This window comes from Zingiber officinale, chromosome 9B (assembly GCF_018446385.1).
Source record: "Zingiber officinale cultivar Zhangliang chromosome 9B, Zo_v1.1, whole genome shotgun sequence".
Taxonomy (NCBI): Eukaryota; Viridiplantae; Streptophyta; class Magnoliopsida; order Zingiberales; family Zingiberaceae; genus Zingiber; species Zingiber officinale.
The window spans coordinates 79,540,236-79,548,757 of NC_056003.1; the positions used below are offsets into that span (position 1 = coordinate 79,540,236).

Sequence of the window (8,522 nt, forward strand, 5' to 3'; positions counted from 1 at the left end):
TGGTGATGGAGAAAATTCTGGCATCCGTCACTACTGGCGGAGCTTCAAGTCTCCCCTGGCTTATTTGCGGGCCTTCTATTGCAGCTTGCATCATGTGTAGCTGTGGAAGTACACCTTTGTTCGGAACCTGCGGAGGGATAGGTGTCTAGATCTGAGTAGGGCAGTTCCGAGCCATGTGTCCTTCCATCCCACAGTTGTAGCATCTGTTTGTACCTATACGGCATACCCCTGGGTGCTTCTTTCAGCAAGTAGTACATTGAGGGAACATGAGTTGTTTGCTGGCTGGACCACTCTTGGAATCACCCCATTGCTTCCTCTTGCCACTGTGATTTCCTTTCCAGCTGGTTCGGTTACTTTGGGATTTCTGTCCCCCTGACTGAGTCTGATTCTTGCCCTCATTCATTGCCTTCTGATAGTGTTCCGTGATTAGGGCGCAGCTGATTAATTCTTCGGCGGTCTGCGGTCTATTAACTCTGTCGGCCACGTTCAAGGCTATCTCAGGTCTAAGCATCTTCAGCATAAGTCTGACTCTTTCTCTCTCTGTACTGACCAATTATGGGCACAAGCGTGCTAGACGGTTGAATTTCTTAACGGCTTCATTGACTGATAGATCACCCTGCCGGAACTCGGTGAATTCATCATAGTTTTTATTTGTGACTCGCATATGGAAAAATTCTTCAAAAAATTCTGTCTCGAAGTCTGTCCACATCATCTGATTTACTTGTCTTTTCGCCTTTACTCTGTCCCACCACATTCGGGCATCTCCAGTAAGGCAGAATGATGCACATTTAACCTTCTCGTGTTCAGGCCAATCCAGTAACTCCACTATGCTTTCCACCGTCTTGAACCAGGCCTGTGCGTCCCATGGTTCACAATTTCCGAAGAAAGCTTCTGGCTTCAGTCTCTGCCACTGTATCAGGTATGCCTCCTGACGAACCACTAGAGCTAGGCCTACCGGTGGTGTAGGTGCCGGTGGTATTACTGGTACTACATTCTGGTGTCCTGGCGGGGTAACAGGATTTCCTTGTTGATTTAGCAGAGTAGTGATCATTTGCTGTTGTTCCGTAACTTGACGCTGGAGCTCGGTAACTACATGCATCAAATCAGGTGGGGGTGCTGTTTCCTCTGCTCTGTATTACGTCTTCTAGCCTTCCTTATCTTCATTAATGACAACAGAGCTAGCGTAAGTTATTATCATTCCTAACCAGACTAACGAAAGGTTAACGTCATTTCTAACTATTTGTAAGTTTGTTGTGTTATCATCCCTAACCTACCATCATGCAACCTAAACTAAAACTGTGACTTAAAAGAATAAAGTAAGCATGTATATTACTAAAGCATCATATATAAAATAATTAAATAAACTGAGCATAAGCATCATAAATAAAATGAAATAATTGAGCATAAGCATCATAAATAAAACAAGTAACTGAGCATAAACATCATAAATAAAATAAATAAACAAACTGAGCATAAGCATCATAAAAGAAATAAATAAATAAACTGAGCATAAGCATCATAAAGAAATCTTACAAAATATAAAAATAATTTCTTACTTGGAGCGGCAGAAAGAGACTCGATGTGTGTGCAGTGGAAAGGCTAACCTGGCTCTGATACCAAACTGTAACGCCCGCCCTCCCTGCTACTCAAAGGGACGGGGCTACTTACTTACTTAACTATTCCAGGATACATGCATATTTAAAATTTCTTTCTTATAACATAAAGCAGCGGAAATGTCATAAAGTTATACTGGAATGTAACATAAATACAATGGTCCATGTCAAACATAACAAAACGTTATAGCAGGTTTTATTTGTCTCAGCCGAGCCACTGCCACACACACCTCCTTGCCTCTCCTGCAGCTCCCTTAGGTCATCCATCCCTTGCCTTTATCGGTGGTACAAGGAAGTAAGCTATGAGCACACGAGCTCAGTAAGATTCTTTCCTACTCACAAAAACCATATCTCAAGCATAATCATATAAGCATATCATCAATGAAAACATAATCATCTATCAATATATAATGTGAGCATAGTTCCTGATCATAACATATCCTTATGAACCATGTTTCTAACATATCATAAATAAAAGGATCATATGAGGTGAGTCATGAGAAACATAACATATCATCAGATTTCATGAAACATAAAAGAACATATCATATATGAATGGGTGCATTATGCAAAATGTCCTTTTTAAAACATATGCCATGTCGAGTGCAAGATGTCTTTAAACATATCTTTTAATACTTAAACATAATATCATCATCATGAGGGCCCGGCTTGTACCACATACATACATAAATGCACACAATCCCTAGGACAGGGTAGCTAGCCCCGAACCTACTAGGGATCTAGACCCGTTCATAGTCCGTCGGCCTAGGGGCGTACTAAGGAGTTCATCCCTTTTTACTAGACCCGTCCATAGTCCATCGGTCTAGGGGCGCTTATGGAGCCCACCCTTGGTACAAGGCATACAAAGTAAAGTACATGTCATGCATATCATATCATTATAATCGTCATATCATATCATCATAAGGTCATGCTCTTGTCTTAACATGAAGAGTGCTCTTAATCCCAACTTAAGGGAAGCAACTCTTTGCCATTTTCTTATCATATCATAAGGCATGCATTCTTGGCACATGGCCATCATATGAAATCATTATCATGCTTGGTTCCTAAGCTTACATAGATGAGCATACAACATATTGAAATCATACATGCTTGTGTACATAATCATCATAAGGATCACATCATGCCTAATTCGTACATACATAATCAACATGTTACTGATCTTATCATAAAGCATGCATACTTAAACCTAAACATATCATAAGGAAAATTCATGGCTTGCTAAGTTTAAGTTTAAAACTTTCTTGAATTCTAAGTCATAGTCATGGCCGAAAGTTCATAACAAAGAATACACCTAAACAACATACAACATGAATACTTAGCAAATCTCATAACATATCATAAGAGGTCTATGAACATACTAAATTAGGTTTCGAGTTTCGTGAACCCTAACACTTTATCATAGCCGAAACATCATATAACAAGAAGTAAAACTTCCAAGCAACATATGAACATAAATCCTTAGCCAAGTTGATAACATATCATAAGGAAGTCTATGACCATACTAGCTTAGGTTTTGAACTTCATGAACCCTAAAATCTGATCATGGCCGAACCTTCATAAGCCAAGAATATAAACTTCTAAACAACATGTAACATGAACACCTAGCTAATTCCATCATATATCATAGAGAAATCTATAAGCATACTAAATTAGGTTTGGAGCTTCATGAACCTTAAGGATTAATCATGGCCGAAACTTCATCATGTAAGAAATGAATTTCTAAGCAACATATAAGTATAAGTTTCTATCCCATTTTATAGCATATCATCAAGAAGCCTATGAGCATACTAACTTAGGTTTTCTGCTTCATGCACCCTAAAAGTTATCATAGCCGAAACATCATGCAACAAGAAGTAGACTTCTAAGAAATCTTTTAACATGAATACTTAGCAAATTTGATAACATATCACAAGGAAGCCTATGGACATGCTAAATTAGATTTGGAGCTTTAAGAAACCCTAAATCACTATCATGGCCGAAACTTCACAACTAAGAAATAAAATTATGAGCAACATGTAAACATAAATCTCTTAGTTAATTTCATTACATATCACATGGAGGTCTATGAGCATATTAATTTAGGTTTTGAGTTTCATGAACCCTAATATTTCCATCATGGCCGAAACTTCCTCAAGTAAAAACATAATTTCTAAACAACATATGAACATGAATCTCTAGCAAATTCCATAACACATCCTAATTAATTCCATGAGCATGTTAGATTAAGGTTTAAGCCTCATAAACTCTATATTTTTATCATGGCCGAACGTACAAAAGCAAGAACACAACTTCTAAACAACATATGAGCATGAATCTCTAACAAATTTCATAACACATCATAAATAACTCTATAAGCATGTTAGGTTAGGTTTTAAGCCTCATGAACACTATACTTTTATCATGGCCGAAACTTTCTCAAGTAAGAACACCACTTCTAAACAACATATGAACATGAATCTCTAACAAATTTCATAACACATCATAAATAAATCTATAAGCAAGTTAGATTAAGGTTTAAGCCTCATAAACTCTATATCTTTATCATGACCGAAACTTACAAAAGCAAGAACACAACTTCTAAACAACATATGAACATGAATCTCTAACAAATTTCATAACACATCATAATTAAATCTATATGCATGTTGGATTAGGTTTTAAGCCTCATGAACTCTATACTTTTATCATGGCCGAAACTTTCTCAAGTAAGAACACCACTTCTAAACAACATATGAACATGAATCTCTAACAAATTTCATAACACATCATAAATAAATCTGTAAGCATGTTAGATTAAGGTTTAAGCCTCATAAACTCTATATCTTTATCATGGCCGAAACTTACAAAAGCAAGAACACAACTTCTAAACAACATATGAACATGAATCTCTAACAAATTTCATAACACATCATAATTAAATCTATAAGCATGTTAGATTAGGTTTTAAGCCTCATGAACTCTATACTTTTATCATGGCCGAATCTTCTAAAAAAAAAGAAGGTCAATAAACATCTTAATAAGAAGATCAATTTAACATCACACACATAATTTCTTTTCTAACTAAATTCATATCATAACCTACTAAAGTACATAAGCATGGTTTCTTCTCTTCATTTTATTTCTAATTCTAAGAGTTCAAATCTTTCGAGAATACCGTAAGCAACTTGTACCACAGGTGAGGGAATACTTACATCCTTATTTGCTTAAGGAAAAGGAATCTTTCTTGTGGAGCCTTCCTAGAGAGGGGTCTTCTTTGTTTTTTTGTTTTTTTTTGATTTCGGCAAGGAGAGGTGGGGGAAGGCCTTGGTCACGGTGAGGAGGAGGAGGGAGGAGGAAGAGGAGCAAATGAGTTTTCCTCTTTAATTTTCCCTTTTATTCATCTTGAGAGGAGGAAGGGAAAATGTACTTTTCCTTCTCCTTTCTTTTACTTCTCCTTAATGAGAAGAGGAAGCAAGAATCCTCTTTTCTTTTGAGAGGGGGAAGACAACTCTAACTTCTCCTTCTCAATGAAAAATCTCTTTTCTTACCCTTAACTATATTGTCACTTCTTTCTTTAATAATAATTTCTCTTGGTCTATTGGTTAACACATGCATATATCTAGTAAGAGATCCAAGGTTCAAGCCTTGGTCATCTCTCTTTTTGGTTCTATTTTATTTTTATTCTTTTTTTTGCAATTTCCACATAAGGCCTATTTTTATTCATGATAAAATATCTAAAATCTTGCTAAGTATTCTATGGGTGTTACATAGGATCATTTAGGTAAGTTCTTTTTGTACTAACTTAGTAAAAGAACTAGACCATAGTTATTATGGAAGTGTGTGCTCTTAATCCTAATATAATAACAAACATGTATATTTAATATTTATTTCTTTGACTTATCAAAGGGTGAGGTTTAGCTCGATAAATCAATATGCCCGATAAGTTGGGAAATGATATTACTTATAGTATGTGTTGTTGATTATAGAAGGAATCTGTGTCCTAGTTATCTAGGTTGAGAATGTCCCCAAGAGGAGCTCATAAGGATTGTCATGTTAAACCCTGCAGGTGGACCTAGTCCAACATGACAATAAAGTTGAGTGGTACTACTCTTGGAGCTAGATATTAATTAAATGAGTTGTCAGTAACTCACTTAATTAGTGGACATTCGTAATCTTAAACACAGGGAGACTAACACACTCATGATAAGAAGGAGCCCATAATGTAATTTGGGATTGGTGCGGTAGTGCCGTAATAACTCTCTAGTGGAATGAGTTATTATCGATGAACTTGAGTTGTGTGTTCGGGGCGAGCACGGGATACTCAAGCTCATCGGAAGGCCAAAACCAATTTCTCCTCTAGGTCCCTATTGTAGCCTCAATAAAGCCTCAAGTCCATCCAAAGAAAAGCCTATATTGGTGTCCAAGAAGGAGCCGGTTCATTGCTTAGTGACCAAGCAATGGCCGACCACATATTCTCTAGATGTGGCCGATCGCAATATTTAAATTAGGAAGGTTGTTTTTGAATTTTTAAATTTTCTCAGATATTTACAATTTGTAAAAAGAGAGATTTAAAAATTTATAAAATTTTCCTAATTTAAATTAGGCCACAAGGTTTTAAAAGAGAGTTGTAAAATTTATAAAACTTTCTTTTAAAAAGAAATATTATTAGAGATGTTTTAAATTTTAAAACTTGGCTTTAAATTTTAAAACTTTCCTTTTAATATCCACATTAGAAAAAAAAAAAGTTTGTAAAATTTTATTAGAAGTTTTCTTCTTTTAAAATTTTATAATTTTTTTTTTCTTTCTTTCCCTTTTAATAAGTGGTCGGCCACCTTGCTTGGTGCCCAAGCAAGGGGCCGGTCAAATAATTAAACATCAACAAATAGTTGTTTAATTAATAAATCAATCTAGGATTGATTAATTAAAAGGAAAGAAAAATAAAAAATTAAAAGGAAATAGGAATAAGTCTAATTTTTATAAAACTCTTTCCATAATTTTCCGTTGGGAAACTAATATAAAAAGGGGGGAAGGGGAGGCCTTGAAAAACATAACAATTGATATTGTGTTGTTGGAGATCATCAAGTGGCTGGCCCCTCTTCCTCTCTTCCCTTTGCTCTCTTTTGCTCCTTTGTGGTGGTGGTGGCCGAATTCTTGAGAAGGAGGAGAAGCTCTCCGGGTGGTGTTCGTCTTGGAGGATCTTCGCCCACACGACGTCCAAGAGGAGGCGAGGGATACGGTAGAAGATCTCGAGATTTTTAGCATACAAGGAAGAGGTATAACTAGTATTTAATTTCTGCATCATACTAGTTAATTTTTCTTTGTATAAATACCAAATACAAGAGGCATTCGATTCTTGTTTTTCGAATTTAATTTTGATGTTGTGTTCTTTTTCTTTTTTCCTTGTGATTTGATTGTTCCTTTTGGTTAACGTAGAGTTATATAAGGAAATTAAATATTAACTTTCCTTAAAAAGCTTTGTCTAGTCGGTGGTGGTTGCTCCCATATCCAAGAAGGCCAAGTGCCTCGCCATGCAGTACTGGAAGCCAATTTTGGAAACTAATATTTAATTGAATTTATAACCTAGGTGATTTGGATCAAACGTGTTAAGTTGCGTAGGAGATCCAAATCTAAATCTAATAGAACATATAAGTTAAACTTGGAATCAAACGTGTTAAGTTCCGCAGGAGATACAAGTTTAACTTAAAAGAACACATGGTAGCTAGGAAAGGTTCAGATCACGTACAAAATTTTTGTACAGTGGAGCCATTGGATTTTCCGAGTAGCAACCAACATTGATAACCTCGTAGAGAGAGTATCTTAGATCATATACCCGAGGGGCCCTAGTGATAGGCGTAACCCGTTCACGGACGTCTAGGGTATTTCCTTGAAAGGAGAGGTAACTTCTCCACAATGAAGTAAGAGACCAAACCAAGCCCTTATTTGTATCCTTAATGACACCAATTAGAGTTGCGTTCTTGTGATCTACCGAGGCACTCTAGTGACAAGGGTTAACCGTAACACGTTTTCATAGGGATCTTCTCTATTTAGTGCATAAGGATAGTTGTTTTAGCTTCCGGCGAATGCACGTTGATGGACAATGAGTAAAGATAGAATGTGATACATCAATACCACCACAATGAAACCGAACTCCTAGAACTCTTCATAAACCAAATTAATTACTCTCTCTTCACTAGTTCTCATTTCCGCTTCCCAATCTCTTTTCTTTAGATAATTTACAACAATCGATAGTTTAGCTAATCCTAAGTGAACCATTGCTAGTGCTTATAACCAGTCCTCGTGGGATCGATAATCTTTATTACTGACGACAAATCCGTGCACTTGCGGAATCGTAACAATAGGCTCTTTTACCTTTATGGCTTACACTTCTAAAGTTCTTGGGGAAAATTCTATCCAACTTCTATCTGACCATTCTTGGAGATTCAATGTCACTTGATCAATTAAAGTATATGTTTCGTCCACACTTTTTTTTCATAAAAGAACCTCCATTTGATGAATCCAATAAACACTTATCTGAGAAAGAAAATTCCTTATAGAATATGTGCAGAGTCAGCCATTTTTCCAAGTCATGATGAGGGCACTGCTTTTGTAGACTCTTGAATCTAATGCATGCTTCAAATAATTATTCTCCATCTGCTTGAGCAAAATTTATGATGTAATTCATCATGTAAACTATTCTACTTGGAGGGATAAAGTAATTCAGAAATTGCTGCTCTAATTGTTCCTAATTCATAATGCTTTGAGGACTGAGGGAAAATAACAAAGTCGTGGCTTTATCCTTGATACTGAAAGGAAATACCATCAATCGAACTGCATCCGTTGATACTCCTTCACATTTCACCATATCACAAAGCTCTAGAAATGCCTCAAGGTGCAGATAGGGGCTTTTTG

General features: G+C 36.3%; 1 non-coding gene across 1 annotated transcript; it reads left to right on the forward strand.

The window, feature by feature from the left end:
* The first annotated feature begins 8,194 nt into the window (after nt 1–8,194).
* LOC122025954 lies at nt 8,195–8,300 on the forward strand. Its single transcript, XR_006123953.1, has one exon. It is a non-coding gene; the product is annotated as a small nucleolar RNA R71 (small nucleolar RNA).
* Nucleotides 8,301–8,522: the final 222 nt, after the last annotated feature.